The sequence below is a fragment of the Thermobia domestica genome, chromosome 11, assembly GCF_964235325.1.
Source record: "Thermobia domestica chromosome 11, izTheDome1.hap1.1, whole genome shotgun sequence".
Lineage (NCBI taxonomy): Eukaryota > Metazoa > Arthropoda > Insecta > Zygentoma > Lepismatidae > Thermobia > Thermobia domestica.
In genome coordinates, this window is record NC_137464.1 from 101,036,277 (window position 1) to 101,061,627 (window position 25,351).

Genomic DNA, 25,351 nt, shown 5'->3' on the forward strand with positions numbered 1-25,351 from the left:
TCAAATAGATTCTACAATGGTATTAGCATATAGTAAAACATTCAGATCTTACCGAGTTTGAGAAAGTATAGTGAAGTGTAAAATTGTCATGAGTAGTTTTCGAGAAAGTCAATAATGCTTTGTAAATATAACCGCTACCAGGTTATAGAAGGATTTTTTGTGGACGCCCTGTATATTTCGTGAAGACAGTGATTATTATTTTCGATTTATGCTTTACTCTGCAACGCACATCAGTTCTTTCTTGGTGGGAATTGCTTCTTTCCCACACAATTGGACAAAGAAGTCTTTCATCGTTTTTTCATATATATATTTAAAACATTGATTTTGCTGAGAACATTTCAGTTAGTGACTAACCATTTCAGTGTTTCTCCCTGACTCATTATATGCATAGTATATATTCTATAGTTAATGGGAACTGAATTAAGTGTTTTCTTTAATCGCTTATGGAAACATTATAATAGATTGGAGAAATACGGACTGACCAGATGTTTCAGTAACCAAAGTGGCACCAACTGTGTTGTTTCGTAGCCCGTTATCTGTACTTTCTCACGCCAGTGTTATCGCCGTGTCTAGTGCATTATAGGCAGTTGACTAAAATTAACATAAATTGTTTTCTATATTCTGTTTGTATGTGCATACAGGTGAGTTAACTGAGTAATTTTTGAAATGAACTGCCAACACTTTTCTGTTGACCATTGCAATCCGTAGCTTGAGCTTGGACGCTCGAGGAGTTTGACTCCAGGTCTGGAAGATGTAACCACGCATCTCGCGTTGAACTTCAAACATAAGTTGTGTTAAGGGGCACAAGCTATTTAGCCGGTGAAGGACGATTTCTTACGGCTAGACCCCATCAGTGAAATCCCAGGTTCTCAGACCTTGTGCGTTTAAAATGTTATATACGCGCCCTCCAATATCTGTATTCCATTGTGGAGATCTTCTTTTGTGTGTTTGCTGAAGATTCACCTTTACGCTGCAGGACTGTTCAGCGTAACAACTGGATTCATCGTGGGACGATCCAGACAACTTTTCCCCAGTGCGAATCCCCCAAGTGTGTTAATGGTGTGAGCAAAGTATTTATAGTGATATCTGAATTATAATCATATATATATATATAAAGGGCTATATTTCCAGAAAAGGGCAAAGCGTACTTTCAGCGACTAAAATTGATATATATCCTCAGTGTTCAGTGTTGTATCCATTCCTCTTCGCTATTTCTTTTTCAAAATAGTGTTCTAATAAATAAGTATAGTGTCAATTAATCAAGTGTGTTTTCGTTGTTTGTATGAGTGATGTTTGTGTGCGTTATGGTCTGGATGACCGTCTGATCGTCCGTGAGGTTTTCGAGACGAGACGCCCGAACCTCTCGGCGCCTAATGCTCATCTCATTATTGAGACCGACGAGCTTTTTTGGGAAACAGTTTGTAACCTTTCTTGGAGAGGTTTTCGTTGTCCTGTCCAGGTAAGTTAAAGTATCAGGAGTATGCTTATTGGTAATACCACGAGCCAAGGACAGCGAACAGAACTACTGCCGATTACAAATAAATAACGCCCGAACAGCGACTCGAACTGAGATTGGTTACAAATAAATGGACGCCCGAACAGCGACTCGAACTCCAATTGGTTACAAATAAATGGCGCCCGAACAGGGACTTGAACTACTGCCGATTATAAATAAATGGCCGCCCGAACAGCGACTTGAACTCCTGGCGATTATAAATAAATGACGCCCGAACTACCGACCCGAATCGAGACCGTTGGTGCTCGAATACTCACAATATTTTAATATACCATTTCTTTTTCAGCTCAGTACCAGAAAAAAAAAATCTCTTTTAGGTGATTTTAATCATACATTCTTGTGATAGTTCATTTTATTCTAATTGTATGTTTTAAGCTTTATTCTTGTTCAAGATGGCACACCAGAGACTTAATGCGATGGCTAGGGTGATTTCACTTCTCGAAGAATCGATGAGAGACAATAAAAAGAATTTTGCTCAATTTAAAGAGAATTTTGCTAGATTAGAACAGGGAAATAAAGAGAATATTGAAGATTTAAAAAAGGAAAATAAAGAAAACCTAGATGGATTAGAACAAAGAAATAAAGAGAATATTGATAGATTAGAAAAAGAACTAAAGAGTGGATTAGGTCAAAAGATAGACACTTTACGGGACGTGTTTCGTGAAAATAGTCAGCAAACTGAAAATGCTGAAAACAAAACACCGGAATGTGAACCCCAGTTACAGTCAGATGTTCCTACTGGATACGAAACACCGGAATTTGAACCTCAGTTAGTGACTGATATTCCTAGCGTAAATAAAACATTGGAATTGGAACCTGAGCTAGAAACTAACACTCCTAATGAAAAGGAAACGCAGGAATCTGAACTCCAACCAGAGACAGGTAGTCTAAACCAACCTCGTAACAAATCTGGCAACGATTTTATTCATTCAGTATCTAGCAACACCACTTGTAGTATCAGAAGTAGTGAAATCCACGAACATATGATTGTAGACGACAGAGGTCGTAAGCGCACAAAACAAACTACCACAAACTACAGAGAGAAAAAGCGTAAACGAAGTTACAGTTATTGTAATAAGCAAAGATACCAAGTTCAGATCGTAAACAATACGAAATTTAAAGGGAATCAGAACCAAGACCGCACTCGAAAAGGTAGTAACAGAAACAGAAGGAGTCGTAAATCACGGCCACGAAATATGAGTTATCACAAACGAGATTGGAAACGCAACTTGAGTGAGAACATTAAGAGTATTTTTGTACATAGAGGTAAACATCGTAGAAATAAACGAACAGACTGCAGTTACCAAGGCAGAAACAGCAATCATAGAAAAAAAAAAGTAACCAAGACTTTGTGTGTTGATACAAATTTTTCTCCTAGGAGAGCGACGCATTTCTAAGCGATAAACATGTATTCATTTTTCTTCCTTTTTGCTTTTAGTTTTTGACAGAACACCTGGATACGAAAAGAAGAACTACGCATTTTTCTCAAACTTATTTTTGCTTCTAGCTTTTAACTGTTCGGCAATGAGCAGATAACACGTTTTTCTTTCTTTATTTCGATAAGGCAGTCGCCAGACTGTAGAACCACTTGTGTTTATGGTTACGAATAACGGGTGATATACAGCTGATTAATTCTTTTCTTTTTTCTGTCTTTGCTCCGTGTAGCACTTCGTACCTCAGTCAGCTGTGCATTTGTGTTGCAAACCTTATCATTGACTTACTATTAGTTTAATGTTATTAATTTTTTCTTGTTTTCATTTCAGATGTTTGAATTTAGATTTTTTAGTAAATAATTAAAGTATCACATACGTAGGGAGATTGCATTTATCCAAAAGCAATTTGAACTAGTGGCGCAGTTCCGTATTCCTAGCTAGTGGGAAGATGTTTTGGCGTTATAATATATATTTTTATTGTGTTTTAAAATTAAAAAAAAAAATCTTTTAGGATCCCTTCCCACTTTCGAAATTCTTAAATATGTTATTACATGTTATTTAGAATTAATGTTTGATTTCCCTTTAAGAAAAGTAGAATGTATAGATAAGAAAATTTTTAGTTGTTAATTATATATACTGTACACGTGTATATTTGTCATTGAAACTTAGTATGTAATCTCATGCGTAGAATATGGAATTTTACACTTATAATCAATGTTAAATTTATTTTTCAGTGTAAATCTTAGATTTTCGTTTTCATTTTGAAGTGTTTACTGTAATTTTATTGAACCTCATTTACGTCATTTACCCGATTTTGACTTATTTGAATTTCCAGGATGTGACATGATATATTTTGTTCGAAGAGAAAAGTTTAGAACGGAAAGTAGGCTAAGCCTTAAACAAGTGATAACAGACATTTCCTTGTTGGTAATAGAGTGTGCAGGAATGTCGTGTGAATAGTATAATTCTCCGAACGAAAGCAGTAATCTTTTTATTGTAGAAGGAACTATATGAACAGATATTCTGATGGTGAACGGTCGTTTTTCCCCACATATTAATATGTATGTGGAAATATGTTTAACTTCTATATTTTCTTGTAATTTCTAATTAACATTTTTTTTTTTTTTTTTTTTTTTTGTCTTCTCTAGACCACTGAACGACCGTAGGGAAACTTCTTCGGGTAGGATATTTTATGGGGATAAAGATAAATATATTTTTTTTCAGGGAGGCAATATTTCCTGAAATTGCAGATCTGTTGCAAAAATGGATGTGGCTAATCCATTGGATATTCCATAGCTAACTGTATTTTCGCCATCAATCGCAAAATATAGTTTTTATTTCCCTTCTTCTTTTATAGTAACCCGTAACTAACCATGTGTATTCTTAGGTTAGATTTTTTTTTTTAGTGTATGTTATTGTCTAGTAACATTTCAGCGAATATTTTAACGTTTATGAATCGTAACTATATTGTGTACTTGTATGCTAGTGAGTTGTAATGTTTATTTTTCATGTTAATTTTGAGAAAGTTATATTTTAGTCACAGTATGTCCCAAAACTATTTGGAATTTTTTAGTAAAATTGTTTTTGTTGTGGAGGATTTCCTTCAGAAATCAACATGGCCAAAGGTTTTGGAATATAAACCTTTAGGTTTCAGCCATAACAAACAGTATGGAGGATTTTAGAAATCAACATGGCCAAAGGTTTTGGAATATAAATCTTTAGGTTTCAGCCATACTGCCAATGACGGATGATTTTCTTCAAAAATCGACATGGCCCATTATTTATGAGGTTTCAGCCGTCTTAGAGATATTGATATAGATCCCGAAAAATAAACTTATTTTCTTTTTTTCCGACAGTATGAAGCCATAACGTTTTTTGAGAATTACTTTCTGTCAATTATTTCATATGCTCGATGACTGAATTTTAATATGTTAATAAGACCATTTTGAAAATTTTGTAGCGAAGATGCCTAAGGAAGCTTGTTACAGCTGTTTTGTAGGGAATTTAATTGGATGTTTCAGACCAACCAGAAAGTTGTAATGTCGTTGACTATATTCTTGTTTGTATCTCATGTTTTTCTCTTAGTAGGTCTCATGTATTTTGTCTTATAGAGACATATCTTTACGATGCTACGAGAGCATTTGTATTTTGTGTGTTTACACATTTTTTCTAGGTGGAAGACGTATGTTATGTTCCAGGGAACATACGCGTAGTTTACTGAATATTAATGTTTATATTTCAGTTTTGTGCAGAAACAATTTTGTAAGTGCCTAGGGTTGCAGGCCTTCCTCGTTTCTAGTTTTTTTGCCTCGCAGGTGTCGATGGCATATTGTGTGTGTAAGTACGTGTAGTATTACACATTTTTCCCACCAATGGTTTTGGTCAATTTATGGTGTAATGACCATTTATTTTCAGGAATGTTTGGACTAGTGAGTCAACTTCCTTGATTCAGACCTTAGAAAAACTTGGATCAACACCGTATAGTTTTCAACGCTGCATTAATAAGTTCTTTTGCAGATAATACCCACCTATTCTGGTAACCCTACAATGTTTACGTTTTTGGAAGTGAACAACGACCATTATTTTAGGCTTAAGCTAATAATAACTTTGTTTCAGAATGAAATCATTTGTTGTATTGAGCATTATTGAATTAAAGTCTCGATTTTCACGACGAGCAGATGGCATTTGATCTTATGGCGTGCCAAATTTTCTTCGTACATGTCAACGAAATCACGATCTTTTGTTTGATATGCAGAATCATGCTTATTTCTTGGAATTACTATGAACGTCAATTTTGACACTTAAGTTTATTTTTTTTATTTTTGAAAAACGATTTTTCGTTCTTTTCTGCCAAACAACACGAGGCACAGTAAAAAAAAAAAAAAAAAAGGACATACAGGTGAAAATCTTATTTTGTTTATATATTGTCAGTTTATCATGTGTTTACATTTCCATTCATTTTACTTTTTCAATGATTTTCATATTTTTCAAATATATTAGAGTGATTAATACTCGAAACTTTAACAATAATTTTAATATTTTAGTACCTTTAACATGTTTTGCTATTTGCTTATTCATTCACATTTTGATATTTTAAATACAGATATCAATATATTTACTAATTTTTATTGAAATATTTGATAATTCTTCAAGTCGATGTTTTCATGAATAGTTATCGTGTGTGTATATTTATTTCATATTACACAAAATAAAGTGATCGAAACGGAACACTTAAACATTTTACAAAAAGAATTTATTAGTGTTTAAAAAAAAAAAAAAAAAAAAAAAGCATTTAAATAGCCCTATAACGTATTTACTTCATATTATATCAAATAAAGTGATCGAAACGGAACACTTAAACATTTTACAAAAAGTATTTGTGTGTTTTTTTTTTTTTATAAGAATTTTAATAGCCCTATAAACGCTTTCTGCGAACTTAAAAAAAAAAAAAAAAAAAGTTATCATACAGGTGTTGTAACCGTACTTCGTTTCTCACACCAGTGTTAAAAAAAAAATCTCCCCTTCTCCCCTCATCAACTCATCGTTGGAGAACTATGGAGGATATTCAACACATGGTTTCAACATGTGAAGAAACGGAAGATAAGGAAACTCAACTGCACTAATTGTTCAAGAGGATCTTATTACTTCATGGAACACTTGGATTGGACATTGCTCATGCAGGAACCTCATCATGTTGTAGTGAGTGGACAAGTTATTTAACTATTTTAAATAGCCCTTTTTCAGGTGAAAAACCATTCAACGTTCATACACGTAAGTCTCACACCATATGACAGTGTTGCCAACTAAATAATTTTAAATTTTCAGGTGAAAAACCTAATTTTATTCATACTTCGTCATACGGCCAAGGGTTCTCAACCTGTCTACGTGTGCACTTGACAGGTCGTTCCACGTTTCAGACGCCATATATAACCGCTACCAGGTTATAGAAGGATTTTTTGTGGACGCCCTGTATATTTCGTGAAGACAGTGATTATTATTTTCGATTTATGCTTTACTCTGCAACGCACATCAGTTCTTTCTTGGTGGGAATTGCTTCTTTCCCACACAATTGGACAAAGAAGTCTTTCATCGTTTTTTCATATATATATTTAAAACATTGATTTTGCTGAGAACATTTCAGTTAGTGACTAACCATTTCAGTGTTTCTCCCTGACTCATTATATGCATAGTATATATTCTATAGTTAATGGGAACTGAATTAAGTGTTTTCTTTAATCGCTTATGGAAACATTATAATAGATTGGAGAAATACGGACTGACCAGATGTTTCAGTAACCAAAGTGGCACCAACTGTGTTGTTTCGTAGCCCGTTATCTGTACTTTCTCACGCCAGTGTTATCGCCGTGTCTAGTGCATTATAGGCAGTTGACTAAAATTAACATAAATTGTTTTCTATATTCTGTTTGTATGTGCATACAGGTGAGTTAACTGAGTAATTTTTGAAATGAACTGCCAACACTTTTCTGTTGACCATTGCAATCCGTAGCTTGAGCTTGGACGCTCGAGGAGTTTGACTCCAGGTCTGGAAGATGTAACCACGCATCTCGCGTTGAACTTCAAACATAAGTTGTGTTAAGGGGCACAAGCTATTTAGCCGGTGAAGGACGATTTCTTACGGCTAGACCCCATCAGTGAAATCCCAGGTTCTCAGACCTTGTGCGTTTAAAATGTTATATACGCGCCCTCCAATATCTGTATTCCATTGTGGAGATCTTCTTTTGTGTGTTTGCTGAAGATTCACCTTTACGCTGCAGGACTGTTCAGCGTAACAACTGGATTCATCGTGGGACGATCCAGACAACTTTTCCCCAGTGCGAATCCCCCAAGTGTGTTAATGGTGTGAGCAAAGTATTTATAGTGATATCTGAATTATAATCATATATATATATATAAAGGGCTATATTTCCAGAAAAGGGCAAAGCGTACTTTCAGCGACTAAAATTGATATATATCCTCAGTGTTCAGTGTTGTATCCATTCCTCTTCGCTATTTCTTTTTCAAAATAGTGTTCTAATAAATAAGTATAGTGTCAATTAATCAAGTGTGTTTTCGTTGTTTGTATGAGTGATGTTTGTGTGCGTTATGGTCTGGATGACCGTCTGATCGTCCGTGAGGTTTTCGAGACGAGACGCCCGAACCTCTCGGCGCCTAATGCTCATCTCATTATTGAGACCGACGAGCTTTTTTGGGAAACAGTTTGTAACCTTTCTTGGAGAGGTTTTCGTTGTCCTGTCCAGGTAAGTTAAAGTATCAGGAGTATGCTTATTGGTAATACCACGAGCCAAGGACAGCGAACAGAACTACTGCCGATTACAAATAAATAACGCCCGAACAGCGACTCGAACTGAGATTGGTTACAAATAAATGGACGCCCGAACAGCGACTCGAACTCCAATTGGTTACATAAACATATATGTGGATGTACGATAAACAGGCTACATATTAAGATTAAACTAATGCTGAAGTATGATGCCCCTACCAAGTTTTGCATTATTCTACCACTAGCAAGGTGACTAGAAATATAGTTAATGTAGTAATAATTTTCAAATTTTCCCTGGATGGGATTTTTCAATACATGTGATGGAGAACAAGTAGTACTGCGAAAATAATTTTAACCTACTTTGAACACAAGCGGAGATATGCCCAGAGGCTAACTGTTATCTCCGGGAGACCCCCCCCCCTCCGTTAGCCACTCCCTGAAATCATCACTGGGTTGGTTGATGATATTAAGCCCAAACTGAACATACGATACTTAGTCAAAACTTATGACTAAAACTTTAATAGCCTTTGGCGTGGTAGACCCGGGTTCGATTCTCAGCGGGAGCTCATGTGGTTCTGATCCCACGTTGAACTGTATGTCCACGTCTCATATAGCCTCGCTGCTGATTGAAACACTAAACTGAAAACCAAATCAAATCAAAAATTTTTGTTAAAATGTGATCAACAAAATTTTTTGGTTAATCGTGTCTAAAACTGAGACATTTGACGTTTGATATTGATCTGAACAAAATCACATGCTTAAAGATCAATTCTCATGCTTAGTTTTATAGAAAATCGAGAACAAATTTGTTATGACGCTAAATGGTATGTTGTTCATTGGCAATAAGTTATTATAGTTTTCATAATATAGTCTAATACTGAAATATATTGTTTATTTATTTACGTATGGCGTATGAATCAAAATAGTACTTTTAACTAGTAGATTACAGTGATATACATACTACTGAAAGCAACGAACATATTATTTGTAAGTAAATAAACAAGATTTCATAATTTCTGTTATGCTTCGGACAGAATTGCGACAGAGAAGAGTATTTTGTTTCAACATGGAGCCGAATTATTTTTTACTGAGAGTAATAAAATAGAGAACGTTCTTTTACATTTTTTTAAACATGTCAATCAGTTAATGATAATAATATATCTATAGAAGTACGATTTAAACTTCACACTTTGTAACTTGTTTAGTGAATTTCCTGTAACATTTAAAGAAAACGATGTAACAAACTGATGCCTTAATTTACGACTTTGTCTTACATACACAATAAAAATGTATGTCTCTGATACAAAGGTGTAGTGGAGCTGAAGCGGACGACGTTCCGGTTCAAAACGAGGAAAAAATTTACTGGATTTTTTTTATTTTAGGAAAAACTAAGTTAAAAATGAAAAATGTACTTTTTACTTAAAACAGAAGTGTTCAAAGTTATATTTTAAATGTTTATTCATTCATAAATAAATATTAATAAATATTCATAACATGATTTTAGTTTTAAGTTTATGCTTAAATTTTATTTTTGGCCCTCTTATCTCTCATCAAGTACTCCGGCACGGAAATAAATTTGGTACTACAATTCTGTCCATATGTAACATTTGTTGAAAATGCTCTTCGTTTTATTGTTATCAATATAAAATATTGGATAGGTGCAAAACATTTCCCTTCTTTGGTGCGTAGGTAAAAGTAGGTAATAGTGTAAACAACACACATTGTAACTCAGCTAGGTTTGTAGATAAATCGTCACTCCAATTGATAATCCTCTGTATCTTGCCCGTAGAATATGACTCCACACACAGACGAAAGTCTTTCGAATTTGAGGACTGTTGTAACTCAGTTTTCACAATCTTCACATCAGGGAAAAGATTTTTATCAAGCAAAGAAGTCCTATAAAGAACGAAACAAGTGATAGTTGGTAGGGGCCAAGTCTGTATAATAGGATAGATGAAGGAAAGGCTTCCAACCAAGGGCCATTAGTTTTAAACATGTGATGATAGTAAAATGTAGACTGGGATTATCGTAATGGACGATGACTCCTTAGCGGTTGATGATCCCTGATAGCTTCAATCGCATTACTGCTCGCATTGTGTTTAATTGTCACTTTACAAAGTGTCATGAATGGTTTGATTAGGAACTAGGAACCCCTAGTAAATTCCTTGACATCCCTTTACAATACTTAACAATACTTTAGGATGAAATTCGATTTAGACGTTGATGGCGGTGGTTTACAAAGGCGACGTAAAGTTTTGCTGCGCTTTAAGTTCCAGTTGACAACGCATGAGTCAACATGTTTTTTTTTTTTTTTTTTTTTTTTTCTCATGGGAAACACTACAAACAATAGGCAATAGTTATTCAAATATGATCGGGAATTTTTCAAATGTAATTACGAATTAACTATTTCGATCTCGGACTTATTTGAAACAGGGTTCTCAACTGTCCGAAATAAGATCATTTCCTATAGTATTTGTTTTTCTTCGTAATATGATGATCATTAATGGAAAGGACAGCTGTTAAAAATCTTAACTAATACTGTACAAGAAAGAAGAGAGTTGATACTTCACTGCTAGCTATTTGAGCGGTCTCTCATAAGCAGAGTTGCAGGATGTCAAATAGAATTGTACTTTATTGAACAAAAAGGTAAAAAAAAAAATATTGCATGTTTGATATTAGTTCAGCAGAGAATACAACTACGGCTACACAATATGAAATGTCTGGTTGATAAGCAATTCGCTGAATTAGCAGATCACTATATTGATTCATAAATCCTTAAAACCTGAAAGTGCTGAGTAAAGTATTACGAGGTAGGAAAGTTACACGAACAACGAGAAGTTACATTGGTCAATTGTCAAGTTTCTATTCCGTACAAAATACGAAAACTTGATTCAGAGGCCGTTCAAAAATTTTGTGACCCCTGATCCAAAAACTAATTATTGGTCAAGATCGTAATCTTTTGATCCAATTTGGTTTTCCTAATTTTCTTGTTTAGAAATATCACAAATTATAACCAGATAAATAATTTCCTTTTAAAAGCCATTCGACAATTGATATCTTTCTATAGTTTTCTAAACAAATGCAAAATACATAAAATATATTAAGATTTATAGAACAAAATAATCTAGAGTATTGGAAGCACTAAGAATTAGATTACTAAGAGTTTTGATATGCTATTCTTAGGTGTGAAGTATGACATGATAAATTTATAAGATCATAACATTATTATCCCATATTTCTCAAATAAAAGTACCTTTGACATAAATGACCTTCATTCTCAAAATTTTATACTAATATTTTATCTAACCAGTAGTGTCAATATTACATTTATTTTATCATATATGCAAATCACATCCTCCCGTTCTGACTATTAACCAAGATTTTTATCCTTGTCATGAATTTCTAGTTCATGATCAATATCAAGATAAGATAAATGAGGAAATTTTCTGGATTTGAGTAAAACGTAGTTGAGGAAAACACCCGATACCGATTTATTTGATCAGGCAACCCTTCAAGGAAGTTATGATACTATAATCGCCAGGAGTTCAAGTCGCTGTTCGGGCGGCCATTTATTTATAATCGGCAGTAGTTCAAGTCTCTGTTCGGGCGGCCATTTATTTGTAACCATCAGGAGTGCGTGGTCCATGTTCGGGCAGCTATTTATTTGTAACCGCCTGGGTTTTAGTCGCTGTTCGGGCGTTATTTATTTGTAATCGGCAGTAGTTCTGTTCGCTGTCCTTGGCTCGTGGTATTACCAATAAGCATACTCCTGATACTTTAACTTACCTGGACAGGACAACGAAAACCTCTCCAAGAAAGGTTACAAACTGTTTCCCAAAAAAGCTCGTCGGTCTCAATAATGAGATGAGCATTAGGCGCCGAGAGGTTCGGGCGTCTCGTCTCGAAAACCTCACGGACGATCAGACGGTCATCCAGACCATAACGCACACAAACATCACTCATACAAACAACGAAAACACACTTGATTAATTGACACTATACTTATTTATTAGAACACTATTTTGAAAAAGAAATAGCGAAGAGGAATGGATACAACACTGAACACTGAGGATATATATCAATTTTAGTCGCTGAAAGTACGCTTTGCCCTTTTCTGGAAATATAGCCCTTTATATATATATATATGATTATAATTCAGATATCACTATAAATACTTTGCTCACACCATTAACACACTTGGGGGATTCGCACTGGGGAAAAGTTGTCTGGATCGTCCCACGATGAATCCAGTTGTTACGCTGAACAGTCCTGCAGCGTAAAGGTGAATCTTCAGCAAACACACAAAAGAAGATCTCCACAATGGAATACAGATATTGGAGGGCGCGTATATAACATTTTAAACGCACAAGGTCTGAGAACCTGGGATTTCACTGATGGGGTCTAGCCGTAAGAAATCGTCCTTCACCGGCTAAATAGCTTGTGCCCCTTAACACAACTTATGTTTGAAGTTCAACGCGAGATGCGTGGTTACATCTTCCAGACCTGGAGTCAAACTCCTCGAGCGTCCAAGCTCAAGCTACGGATTGCAATGGTCAACAGAAAAGTGTTGGCAGTTCATTTCAAAAATTACTCAGTTAACTCACCTGTATGCACATACAAACAGAATATAGAAAACAATTTATGTTAATTTTAGTCAACTGCCTATAATGCACTAGACACGGCGATAACACTGGCGTGAGAAAGTACAGATAACGGGCTACGAAACAACACAGTTGGTGCCACTTTGGTTACTGAAACATCTGGTCAGTCCGTATTTCTCCAATCTATTATAATGTTTCCATAAGCGATTAAAGAAAACACTTAATTCAGTTCCCATTAACTATAGAATATATACTATGCATATAATGAGTCAGGGAGAAACACTGAAATGGTTAGTCACTAACTGAAATGTTCTCAGCAAAATCAATGTTTTAAATATATATATGAAAAAACGATGAAAGACTTCTTTGTCCAATTGTGTGGGAAAGAAGCAATTCCCACCAAGAAAGAACTGATGTGCGTTGCAGAGTAAAGCATAAATCGAAAATAATAATCACTGTCTTCACGAAATATACAGGGCGTCCACAAAAAATCCTTCTATAACCTGGTAGCGGTTATAATACTATGTGAAAGTCTTGTTTGTATTCGGTTATAATTCACATCTAGTGAGTATACCTATACACGATTGATCGTTGACTTCCTGTTCGGAAATGCTACTTTATTATTTGCAAAGGGTAAAAAGAAAATTGCCGAAAAAAATCGAGAATGAAAAACTCGAAAGGTAAAATGATAAACATCCAATTGTGTGAACACAAATATTTACAATTTTTGAGGAATTATCTTTACCAACATAAACTGCCTTATATATGTATTAGGGTGGGCCGAAAACGGCCGAAAAAAATTTCTTTTAGAAAATTAAGATTGAGTACCGTGCAAAAGTTGTATAATGTTATATTATGTTTCCTCACCAAAACAGAGCAGGATTAAAAGATTTTTAACCGGGCCCCGGGGACCCCAAAGAACGTTAATTTTGAAAACAAAAAAGTTGTGAGTAGTGAAAATATTATTGAAATATTTTTTTTAGAAAGTTAAGCTTGAGTACCATGCAAAAGTTGTATAATATTATGTTTCTTCACTAAAATAGAGCCGGATAAAAAGATATTTAACCGGGCCCCGGGGGCCCCAAAGAACGTTAATGCTGAAAAAAATATGGTTGTGAGTAGTGAAAATATTATTGAAATATTTGTTTTCAGAAAATTAAGTTTGAGTACCGTGCAAAAGTTGTATAATGCTATGTTTCTTCCTCAAAACAGAGGCAGATAAAAATATTTCACAAGGCCCTGCGGGTGCGAAAAGTGTTATTTTTTTTAAATATATATACCATTATTTTAAGTATGTATAGAAAATTGGTTAAGATTCCTAATACTTTAACTTGACCCCAGGATTTTAAATGTTCTGATCTGATGTGCAGCTCTTCGCCTGATTGGTGTTTAGTAGATATAATAGTACGGACACAAATACATAAGGTAAGTTTGAAAAATTGACCAACAAACACCAAACCAGCGCAGAACTGACCACGTGAAGATGGCTACACAGCGAGTTCCTCACACCCACCCTCCTGTTACTTAAAGCTCCTTAGCTGAATCTTGGAACAAAATATTGAGATTTATGTCCGAACCTTGGTAGATACTTTCGTGCTTCCAGTTTTGCGCGAATATAACCGTCTCGTGCAACACTACCGCATACTTCTGAAGATTCTGTTACTACCTTTAGACACTTCTCCAAAGCCTGTGTGTGGAAGGGGAACGTGACAAACTGAAACCTCCTCTTTTCCACAATCATTTCGATTGGTTCTTCTATTGATACGTTAGCCGAAATTGGAGGTTTCGTTACTATTACTTCTGACCAATCGGTCAAATCGATATAATCCGCATATTCTTCAGTGCTTTGCCTACTGCAATTGTCAGTTAGAACTATAGTGTGGTATTTTTGGCCATCAAAATAGAGACCCTTAAAATTAGTAGCTTTACACTGTAGACGGTTTCCTTTTTCTTTTCTTTTTTGCTAGTTTCGTACGGATTTTGTTTTTATCTACTACCTTGTCTTAGTTAGTTTTGTTCAGTAAATTCATATCTTCTAAAACAGCGGATACAATTTTAGCAGCCGACCTATTCGATATATCTGTTAAATCTTTTGCGGTACTCATTTGTTTAGGGCTCACGTTTGTTTATTTAGGTTTACTTTAGATTTTATTCTCTAAACGATAGCTCCATGCGAACTCTTCATCGTCTGAATTCGGGGTGGAAGCGCTTAATGTATGTTCCAAGTACGGGATTGAGGCTAATGATTGTAACCCTCTTGTAATTGGTACCGCAGCATCATAATCGATCTGTGTGTCATGCTTTCTTTTGAGCCTATGGGTTTCTGCTTCATCTACATTGCAAGTCGTCATTTGTCTCTGATTTCTCTGATCTAATATGAGCTCCCACTCCAAAAGCGGTACATAATTTGATTTACAACACTTACAGGTTAATCTATCGCAGCATTTGCAAGAGAAAATATCACATAACTTCTGAGCACCGTTCTTAAATTTCTTTAATTTGGCTCTTAATGGGTATATCTCATTTCTTAATGCGGTTAATGATCGTTTTGCATTTTGAGTTGTAATTCAAAATCATATGCTTAATTCGAAGGCAAGACAATACAGGAAGAGAGGCTCGCAGCCATATTGTTTTTAGTTTATTTGAATTCAGCAATGTAAGCGCAGCCTTCGGAAAGCCAGTGTTATGCATTTTGCATCCAAATGCGAAAAAGTGATATTCTCTTAAAGTTTGAGAGTTCTGAGGTGGGCTCAACACAAAGGTTTTTCGTGTGTTAATATGGTAGTTATAAAAGTTAGTTAAGCTCTTAATAGTTATTTGCGTATATTGAAACCATGTGTTTCATGTTTTATGTATTAATAGTATTGTCTGGTAAAATGTTCTTATTACCTAAAACCATTTTATTTGAACAAAAAATTAGGAACTTTAGGGCCACGGGGGCCCGGTTAAATATTGTTTTAAAATCAACATATTTGACATGGCTTCATTTCGTACCAATACACAACTTTTGATAACTACTCAATCCTGAATATCTGAAAAAAATTTTTTCGGCCCACCCTAATATGTATCCTGTCTGTCTTTGTCCATCCGTTCGGGAGCCAAACCATGTCTGTCCGTGAGACAAAAGATGTGAAGAGTTACTTGATGGGCCACCATCAATTTTAGCCCAGGAGGTAGAGAGTAAAAGGTTAGAAATCGAGTTTGTTGATAGAGGTGATACTCAAAACGGAAGAGACGAAAATAAAACATTTCCATTTTTAACGTTGATCACTACAGAGCAAAACTAGTAATATATATTGCTATAGTAATACCAAAATAGTAAACGGAAACAGATAGCGTAAAGCCGTTTTCTGCAATCCGATTACGCGTCCCAACAATACATTTCATTTCTTCATCCTTAACTCTCTATTAAAACGGAAAGTGTTAGAAACCCACTACAATTTCCGGTTTCAATGGTTGATCTACATCAAGTAAGAACGTAATAGATATCGATAGAAATCGATTCGATATCGATTTTGGAATTGATTTAGCATTCTAAGGACAGATACCATCTGGTCTCTCTCTATTCAAACCGAAAACGGTTAATTTTAGAGTGGAATATATTCTTGGAAAGCTTTATTGCTTGCAGAAAACCGATTCTCGCTAACTGGTTCCGTTTTCACTTTATAGAGATCAACGTTAGAACCGTACATAGTTGATTTCTGCCATTTTCGCTTTTAACATTGATCGTTATAGAGTACAAAGGGTATTGCATAGCAAGAAGTGTTCTGCGATCAATTGTCTCAATAATTTATTCCATCTTTTCTCTAGTCTCTGCACTAGAACAAGAAGTGGTAGAAATCTACAAACCAAATCCCTTCACGTTGTGTACACTTTTTATTACAGTATCTCACAAGTAAAGGGTGCAAATGAATAAATCGACTTGCGGAATAAGATATAGTGCACCTGATAGAGGATGTGAAAATATGTGTGTGTGCCAAGTTATAGGGTATAACGGCTGAGCGATATAAGTAATGGAGGTTGAGGGGTCGAAGTAGGATGGGCAAAACAGGTTTTTACAAAAACCGGAAACCTGTCTCTAGAAGAACCAAAATCCGAAAAACCGAATTTCGATTTTCTTCAAAACCGTTTCGGTTTTCACCCAAACTGGTTTCGGTGAAAACGTTTGGAAAACACAAAAAACACTTTCTGTGGAAACGGAATCGGTTTCCAGAGAACAACGAAACTATTCTTGTCAGAAATAGAAGAAATTTTGGAAAAAACCGGAATCGGTTTTGAAGAAAACCGAAATCGGATCCGGTGAAAAACCAGTAAACTTCTTCTTGTGTACATTTTCAGGAGAAACATATGTCATATTATAGCATCCTTAATAAAATTTATTTATGAAATATGAATAAGATCAACACAACAGTTTTCGAAAAAATCATTCGTAAAAAAGCTCACCCTTCCCCTTCAAGAGTACAGTATACCTTGTATTTCTTTCAACGAGAAACCACTTACGTAACATTTTATTAATACAGTGAATCTACGGTTCCGCAAACTCTCTTCGTTCAGGAACAAATCGGTTTACAAACTAGTTTTGTAAACAATTTTCTCCTCGGCTTACAAACAATATTTCAGAGTACAATGACACATATACACCTGTACCCACAATTCCATGCGCCCAATAATATACATTTGGGTTTACTGTAAACATTATCTGTTACAGTATAATATCATAAACTAATTTTTTTGGTATTATTTGTGTTTTTAAGCCATCATACTGTTTTTGGTTAATTTGATGTAACTTATTCGTCTTTAAAAAGCATACTGTTATTCCCATTCTATATTCTACATAACAGAAGGCACTTAAAAATGTAAAAAGTATAAGTAGTTACATTAATTGTATGTACAGTATTTTCAATGGAAAAAAATATTTTGGTTCACGATCAGCTGTTACGAAAAGAATTAAGTTCTCAATCTGTGGGTTCACCTCATAGTATTTACAAAATACGAACAAAATTGCCTGAGATGTTTCTTGAAAAATTCATCCGGAAGTCATCTTCATGAGTAAACTTTCCCTTGTGTGTTTTTCTTTTCAGGACAAATTATTCTATATTGTAGGATTCTTGATGAAATATTTATTTTTGAAATATTAATAAAATTGTCTGAATCATTTTTGAGAAAATCGTCCAAAAATAGCTTATCGCTCAGAATAAACTGGATTTTTCGTACAAAAATATTTTGTATCATATTGTTGGTTGATTTTTGATTATTGTTGATACGATTGTAGATTTTTGACATACAAATAAAATCGTTAGAAACGTGTAGGAGAAATTTGCAAATTATTATTTTCACCCTCCAGAAAATTACCATTATTTTTTGTTATAGAAACAAAATTTGAAAAACCCCTTAGGTAATATTATGGTAACCATAGGTTGAAACTTTGGTATGAATACATCAAACGGTATGGCCTCTAGGCTAGTGAACATCGGAGAAACAGACAAACAAGCATCCAAAAATACCTTCTTGTTTTGTGTGTAATGGGGCCATGAAACGTGTAAATCCGTTAAAAATTCGAACTCAATTTTTTTTTCAAAATCAACATACTTTGTTCTCTCATCCCTCGAAAGTAAAGAAAAACAACTTTTATGTTTTTTTATGTTCAAGACCAGAACAATTTTTTATGTTGAAGACCATCAATTAAGGTGTATTTCAATGTCTTTTGTCTCTTCCATCAATGACACTAATCGTTATTTTTACTTAAAAACATATCTACAGGTAAATTACTAATTATATTTGTGGGTACAGAAAACGAGTATGTATGATTTTGGAAGGGACTGAACTGAATGTTAGTCATTTATCGATTGAAGTGAGTGTTAGTACTATAATGATGATGGTTGATGCAAATGTTTTTTTCTTTGTGACTAATTTTCGGTTCGAATTCTGGTTAACACATAATTGTAAATCATCATCGAGAGGATCTGCGGGCATACTTAAATTAAGAAAAAGTCAATTCCGATCCAGAAAGCCAGAAATAACGGCAATGAAAACTGAAATATTGATGATATATTACTCAATTGAAAAACATGTAGATAACTGTAGTAGATTCAGTGAGTCTGGACCCCACATACTGCGAAAGTTTACGTGCAGTATATTTGCAGATTTGTCTGAGTCTATAGGTTTGATGGCTTCTTTTACACTTTAATTACATTCTCTTTATTTCAATAAGTATTCAACATACTTTTGAGAAATGACACTACTATTACACATTACTTTCTTAGAAATGACGCTACTATTACATTATTTTCTTAGAAATGACACTACTATTACACATTACTTTCTTTAGAAATGTCACTATTATTAAATTACTTTCTTAGAAATGTTACTACTATTACATTACTTTCTTAGAAATGACACTACTATTACATTACTGTCTAAGAAATGACAGTACCATTACACATTACTTTCTTAGAAATGACAGTACTATTACACATTACTTTCTTAGAAATGACACTACTATTACACATTACTTTTTTAGAAATGACACTACTATTACACATTACTTTTTTAGAAATGACACTACTATTACATTACTTTCTTAGAAATGACACTACTATTACATTACTTTCTTAGAAATGACACTACTATTACAATACTCTCTTAAAAATTGCACGAGCCACAGATTAATGATCTTCCAAACTGTTCAGGGATAATTTTACTTTTGTTGAAGGTTCAAGTGCAAAATAACATTATATCAACGCTAGATAGATGTCTTTTAAATTGACAGTGTTCTAAAATGTCGCTTATTGGTAACATTTAACTTTTACATAAAATGTCGATAATTATGATTTTGTCATTCTATAAGTGTTAACTTTGATTTGTACTTTCTAACGATTTTTTGTACACTATAACGACAGGAAGCTTTATTATTGTTATTAGCTTTTCTTCTTCTTCTTCTTCTTCTTCTTATTATTATTATTATTATTATTATTATTATTATTAGTAGTAGTAGTAGTAGTAGTAGTAGTATTAGTATTAGTAGTAGCAGCAGTAGCAGCAATAAGGTCCGTATTTACGCATTGACCAATGGACTGGGGCAGCAAGTTTTGGTGGGCGGCAAATATTCTCGGGCCAGTATTGATTGTGTACTCATATATTTAAGATATTGTTGAATTACTATTATTACTTCTGATCTTGCATTATAGTTATTGGAAACAAATTTGTGTGAGGATTCCGTAGACAGTCTTGCTCTCGTTCTCAGGTAGCGAAAAGTTTTGACGTAACTAGAGATTTTGTACACATTATGTCATGTAATGGGCTAGATGGACATAGCGAATATCTAACAGTTAATGAAGAATTCTACAATAGTGTTACCGCTAAACGAGAAATATATATATATATATATATATATATATATATATATATATATATATATATATATATATATATATATATATATATATATATATAGATATATATAGATATATATATATATAGATAGATAGATAGATACCAAACAGGGCCGGATCCAGAATTGTCTGAGGGGAGTGCACCAATATCAACCAAAATAACCAATCACACTGAAACTATTCAAAGTGACATGTGACAATGTTCTTAATGTTCTTTACCCCTGACAACACTGATGCATAGAACTAAGGAAAGTATTTTAAAGAGGGTTGCAAGTGGAATGCAGGGCAAAAATATCCTTCTCTCCTCCTGTCTTCTGTTTTCTTCCCTATTTGACAAATCTTATATTATATTGCTTGGTGAATCCTTTTCCTTCAACCTTCAGAAAATCAACTTAAACTATTGCTTTTGCAAAGCTCTGCTTTCTTTTAAGCCCCAAAGGAAAGCATGATGACAGAAAGTTTTGGAATGTCTGGCTATTTTCACTGCTAGCTTCTTATTTTAGATAGTGTACATTTACAACGAAGGGGATTGCACGTGCCACCTTTGCACCCCCCTAAAACCGGCCCTGATACCAAAAGTTCTTATTTGGTTGAACTTTATCAGATTTGCGTGAGTGTAAAATCTCATGCGTAGTTTTTCAGAAACTAGAGAAAAGACAATTAATTTGTAAACGTAAAAATTGACGCTGTATGAGAACCATAAGACTTTTGAGAAGAAGCGATATTCAAAGATACTCTTATTAGCCTTTCTACTATGATATAATATTGTCTAAATATAAGACATATATTATAACGATAACATTTACAAATATGCATATGTTGATATGGATAACAGTCCGTATCGTATGATATCATTTTTCTTTATGGCCAGACCTGGACATTTAACTTGTTAAATTTTGTGTTCAGACATGTATAAACACGTTTTTCTATACAGTTCTGATATAATACGTACAGAAGACATTAATAGTGGATGTATTCTCAATTATAAAGAAGGAATTTTGTGAAAAATAAGAAAGTAAAAGCAGAAAATCTTTGGAATATACATCAGTTTAAGTACATTTTATCTTGTGTGTTGTTATTAAACATTCAGTGAGTAAACTACGTTTTAATTAGTTCCAGAAATTATAATATAATTAACTAAGGGCTAATATACAGATGTTATAATATCAGTCAATAGACTGCATCGAGTTGAAAAGATAACATGCTTGGGGTAAATTCTTATGTGTAGTTTTCGAGAAAATCGAAAGAAACGAATCTTTGTTGCTATGCTGTAAAAAAGTATGTCGTACTTTGCCATGCATGAAGAAATTATCCTTCATGCGCTGTATATGTACAAAAATATCTTTTTCTAATACAGAATGTTGTGTGTCTTTTTCTAACGTTGACATACGTACTCTTTACGCCAATACTACTTGCATACTCTTCTATAACGAGCAGATCTTCGAATCAAAAGTAAACAATCTGCTTCTTCATGAGATAGTAGGCCTATACTTTCTTTCAACAGAACCAAGTTTGAACTTGAACCTCTCAGAAATCAGAACCATACTTATTAATTCTTTCAGTACTTTAAGATATTATGAATATTCTATTAATACAACTTCAACAGTTTTCAGGGCCTAAAATTCAACGAAATCACAGCTCCACACTGGTAAAAATTTCATATAGTATAGCAAAACTAGTTTAGTCAGCATTTGTTTTGACATATAATCAGTCTTCTGTCCAGTACATCATGTTTACCTGCGACCAAAAAATTTATTATTATTATTATTATTATTATTATTATTATTATTATTATTATTATTATTATTATGTAGGAAAATTTTGATATCCAGAGCAAACAAAATTAAAGGCACATTAGGATACATACTTAATCGTATTGTATTAAACCATAAAATAAAGGAAGCAAACCGGTAAGAAAAAAGTCACTTTTTCTTAGATAAGAATTTCACTGTCATTTTTCCGTGATCATCACGCTGTCTGTCTATTTTCTACCGAGGCAAATACACCGTTATACCAGGGCTGTTCCTTTGACTTCCTACCAACTTCAAAACGCCTTTCCTTTCTGGTCAGCCATTTCATAACAGCAGGAGTTGGGCTAAAATCTTCCAACGGACCCATATTTATATTAACGTGAAGATAATTTTTCACAGTAGTGGGAGCCAAAGAGAGTTTGTTATCTGTTAGTCACTTATAAGTCCTTCAACATCGGAAGAAGATGGTTTCGAAGCAACAACTCGGGCTAGACTTGTTGACAGAGCATGAAATGACTGATATCCACAGATTTTCATGAGAAGGCTTTTAGCGTCCAGACCTTTCAACATACTGCACGATGATGCCTCTCTATATTGCATTGCGAACTGCAAAAGATCTGTATCAGGACAAATAACTTTGTGGCATTCTCTTAGAGCATCATCAGTTACATCCTCTTGCAAAATACGCAACAGCTCCAAAGCAACAATACTGTCTTCATACAGAAAACGCTGACTAACAAAGTTATTCATGGAATCCAGAACTTCGTAGCGTACTACAGTAAAATCTTTTTTCTCACTGACATTATTTGTTATGGGATTTATTGCGACGTGTGTTACGATGAAGTTGAATACTATGTAATGAGCACTGTATTTCTCCGTTGACGTTCTCTTGCACACATTCGTTTAAAAACGTTTCTTCCCACCCACCTAACAGACGTTTCTCTTTCATACTCTCCAATTGTGCTACAGTTCTATTTTTATTTGTTATTGTGTCCAAAAGAAATATTTCATCACACTCAAACTTTTGCTGGCAGTTCTTGAAAACATATAGAGCGTCTGTCACAAGTTACAGAAGATAAAGGCGATCTACACATTCTATCCATTTACACAGATGACCATTGTCTTCATTACATCCATGGCTTTCCGTTTGCAAGTAAAGGCAGCTTGGATACCAATTGTTTAGGAGAGTAGTGAGCATTTTGAATGAAAATTCTGTCCACCTGACATCAAAATATTCTGGGTAGTGCAAAACTTCTAAGTTATTTTCTGAATCTACCATCGTTAAACCTTTCGTTCGCTGCCCTGAAGAGTGATAGAAAGCACACAGTCCAGATGCTGCTTGTATGAGAGATGAAATTTCTTGGACATTCTTGGTGACATCTTTCCATGCTAAATTAATGCGATGGGCAGCACACCAAATTTTCAACAGAGGCAACGTTTCACCTGAAGCAACTCTTTCATCAGTTAACAATTTCCACATTCCTTCGTGTTCTCCTGTATTCATGTTTTCACCATCAGTAACTATCGAAGTCACTCTGGGAAACAGTTCTTTCTCTGGCATCACTCTTTCTACTGATTTTCGTAACGCTGCAACATGCGCTTCGGAGCCTCTTCCTTCTGGCTCTTCAAAGCCCAGGAACAACAACTTGTTCTTACCCTTTTCGTCAACAATATTGGCCATAACGTGATGATTGTGCAACTGCATTCTGTCGACACTACCATCGCTTCTCAGTGATATAGCTAGTGCGTTTTTTTTTTTAGGGCTTTTCGTACATTTTCTATATCTGCCTCAACAATGAAATCTAACAGTTCGGCGTGAGATGGTGGATTAACAAGAAGTCTGAGGACTTGGGTTCAAACACTGTGTGTTGTATATTAACATCACTGCTACATGAATCTGCGTACATCTGACCTTTCAGGAAAGCCATCTATCTGGAAAGCCATGACCATGCACTTAATGTTCCACGTTTAGCGTCATTAAACACTGTGTTCATGTATGCACCAATCTTCTTCGCTTTTTCTACATTTTGAGCTGAAAACTTCTTTACATTTCTCTTCAAATGTCATCGATGAAAATGTTTTAGCCTTAAGAGTTTCTTCGTGATGCTGAGACGACATATGATTGTCGATGATTGCCTGTCTGCATTCTGCTCCAGTTTCAGTACAAATAGGTGGTATCTGTTTGCTAGTTCTAAAGCGCTTGACACTATGCAAATGCTCCATACAGACTATACACCTAATTCGCTTTCTTCCTTCACCGAATTTCTGTAAACATTCTGGTACTTTCACTTTATGTTTTTGAGAGTTTAGTAGCTGAAAACTATGTACTGATGGAAACATTGCTGCTTCTGCAGCAGAGCCGTCTTTTTTCACTCTTTCATCATCAACGGAAAGGTTAGAAACAGTAGCTGGTAGACCTGGTTCAGTACCATCAGGTTCAGGTGAAACATCATCAACAGCATTTGAAACAGAGGCGCTTCTGTTTTCTTCTTTGGATCTGTCATCTTTTGTGAGCCAGGACAGAAGACTCCTTTGAGTACCAGTATCCTAAATTAGAAAGAGAAATGTACTCTAAATTACTAATCCCGATTTGCGCTGCATAAAGTCGTGCCAAAAATTATAGAGCCGCAATTTTGCAACATAAATACTCAATAATGCTGGGGCTAGCGAAGAAACTGAGTCTACATTCAATTTTAAGAAAATAAGCGTTTTTCTGTCAGTGCTAACAGATTATATGCAATCATGAATTATTTACGTATTTTTTTCCAAGGAAACAGGGGGACAGAATAAAATCTATCTTCATCCATGTATACCAAATCAATTTTACTATATAGGCTGGTATTGTTAGAATTAAATAAAAAATTAATTACATATTTAATTTTACTTAATTCTAACAATGAGAACTAATAGCAAACTTGATTTGTTATGTTTCACTGAAAGTACGTTTTATTCTGCTTATCTGTTTTCTTGCAGCAAAAAGAAAAAAACTCGTAACCAGAAGTCTCGGATCATCACTATGAAACTTACGAACGGATAATATTTCCTGGGTTATAATTGGTTGTTGAGAGTCTACGGTGCTTCGGCTAAATTTTTGGCGGTTATTGATGTATGTTATCTCTGGTAGTACATATTTCTATAACGGATTCAAAGGATAGTGTAATTTTTATCTACAAAACAACACATTTCATTATATCGGAAAAGTGTAATGTCCTATTGAAATAACAGATAAACGTGCAGTTAGTTGTATATTTTAAAACTATATGAATGCAACCGAAAACGTTTGAAAACTAAATATAGTTAAAAAGTTCCTTCACCTCAAAATTGGCAATGGTTTTCCCTGCCATCTAGGAGACACCTATACGTATTAACTCTGGCTTA

The 25,351-nt window shown here is 34.5% G+C and overlaps 1 protein-coding gene and 1 long non-coding RNA gene across 2 annotated transcripts in view; both read left to right on the top strand.

Moving 5' to 3' along the window:
• Positions 1-7,983, top strand: part of LOC145664328 (uncharacterized) — a 353,881-nt gene extending 345,898 nt beyond the window's left edge. The window contains exon 2 of the mRNA XM_081730947.1: positions 6,694-7,983. The gene's annotated coding sequence lies outside the window, so the exon portion shown is untranslated. The remainder of the gene's footprint in view (positions 1-6,693) is intronic.
• Positions 1-25,351, top strand: part of LOC145664330 (uncharacterized) — a 1,055,818-nt gene that overhangs the window by 351,813 nt on the left and 678,654 nt on the right. The window lies entirely within an intron of this gene.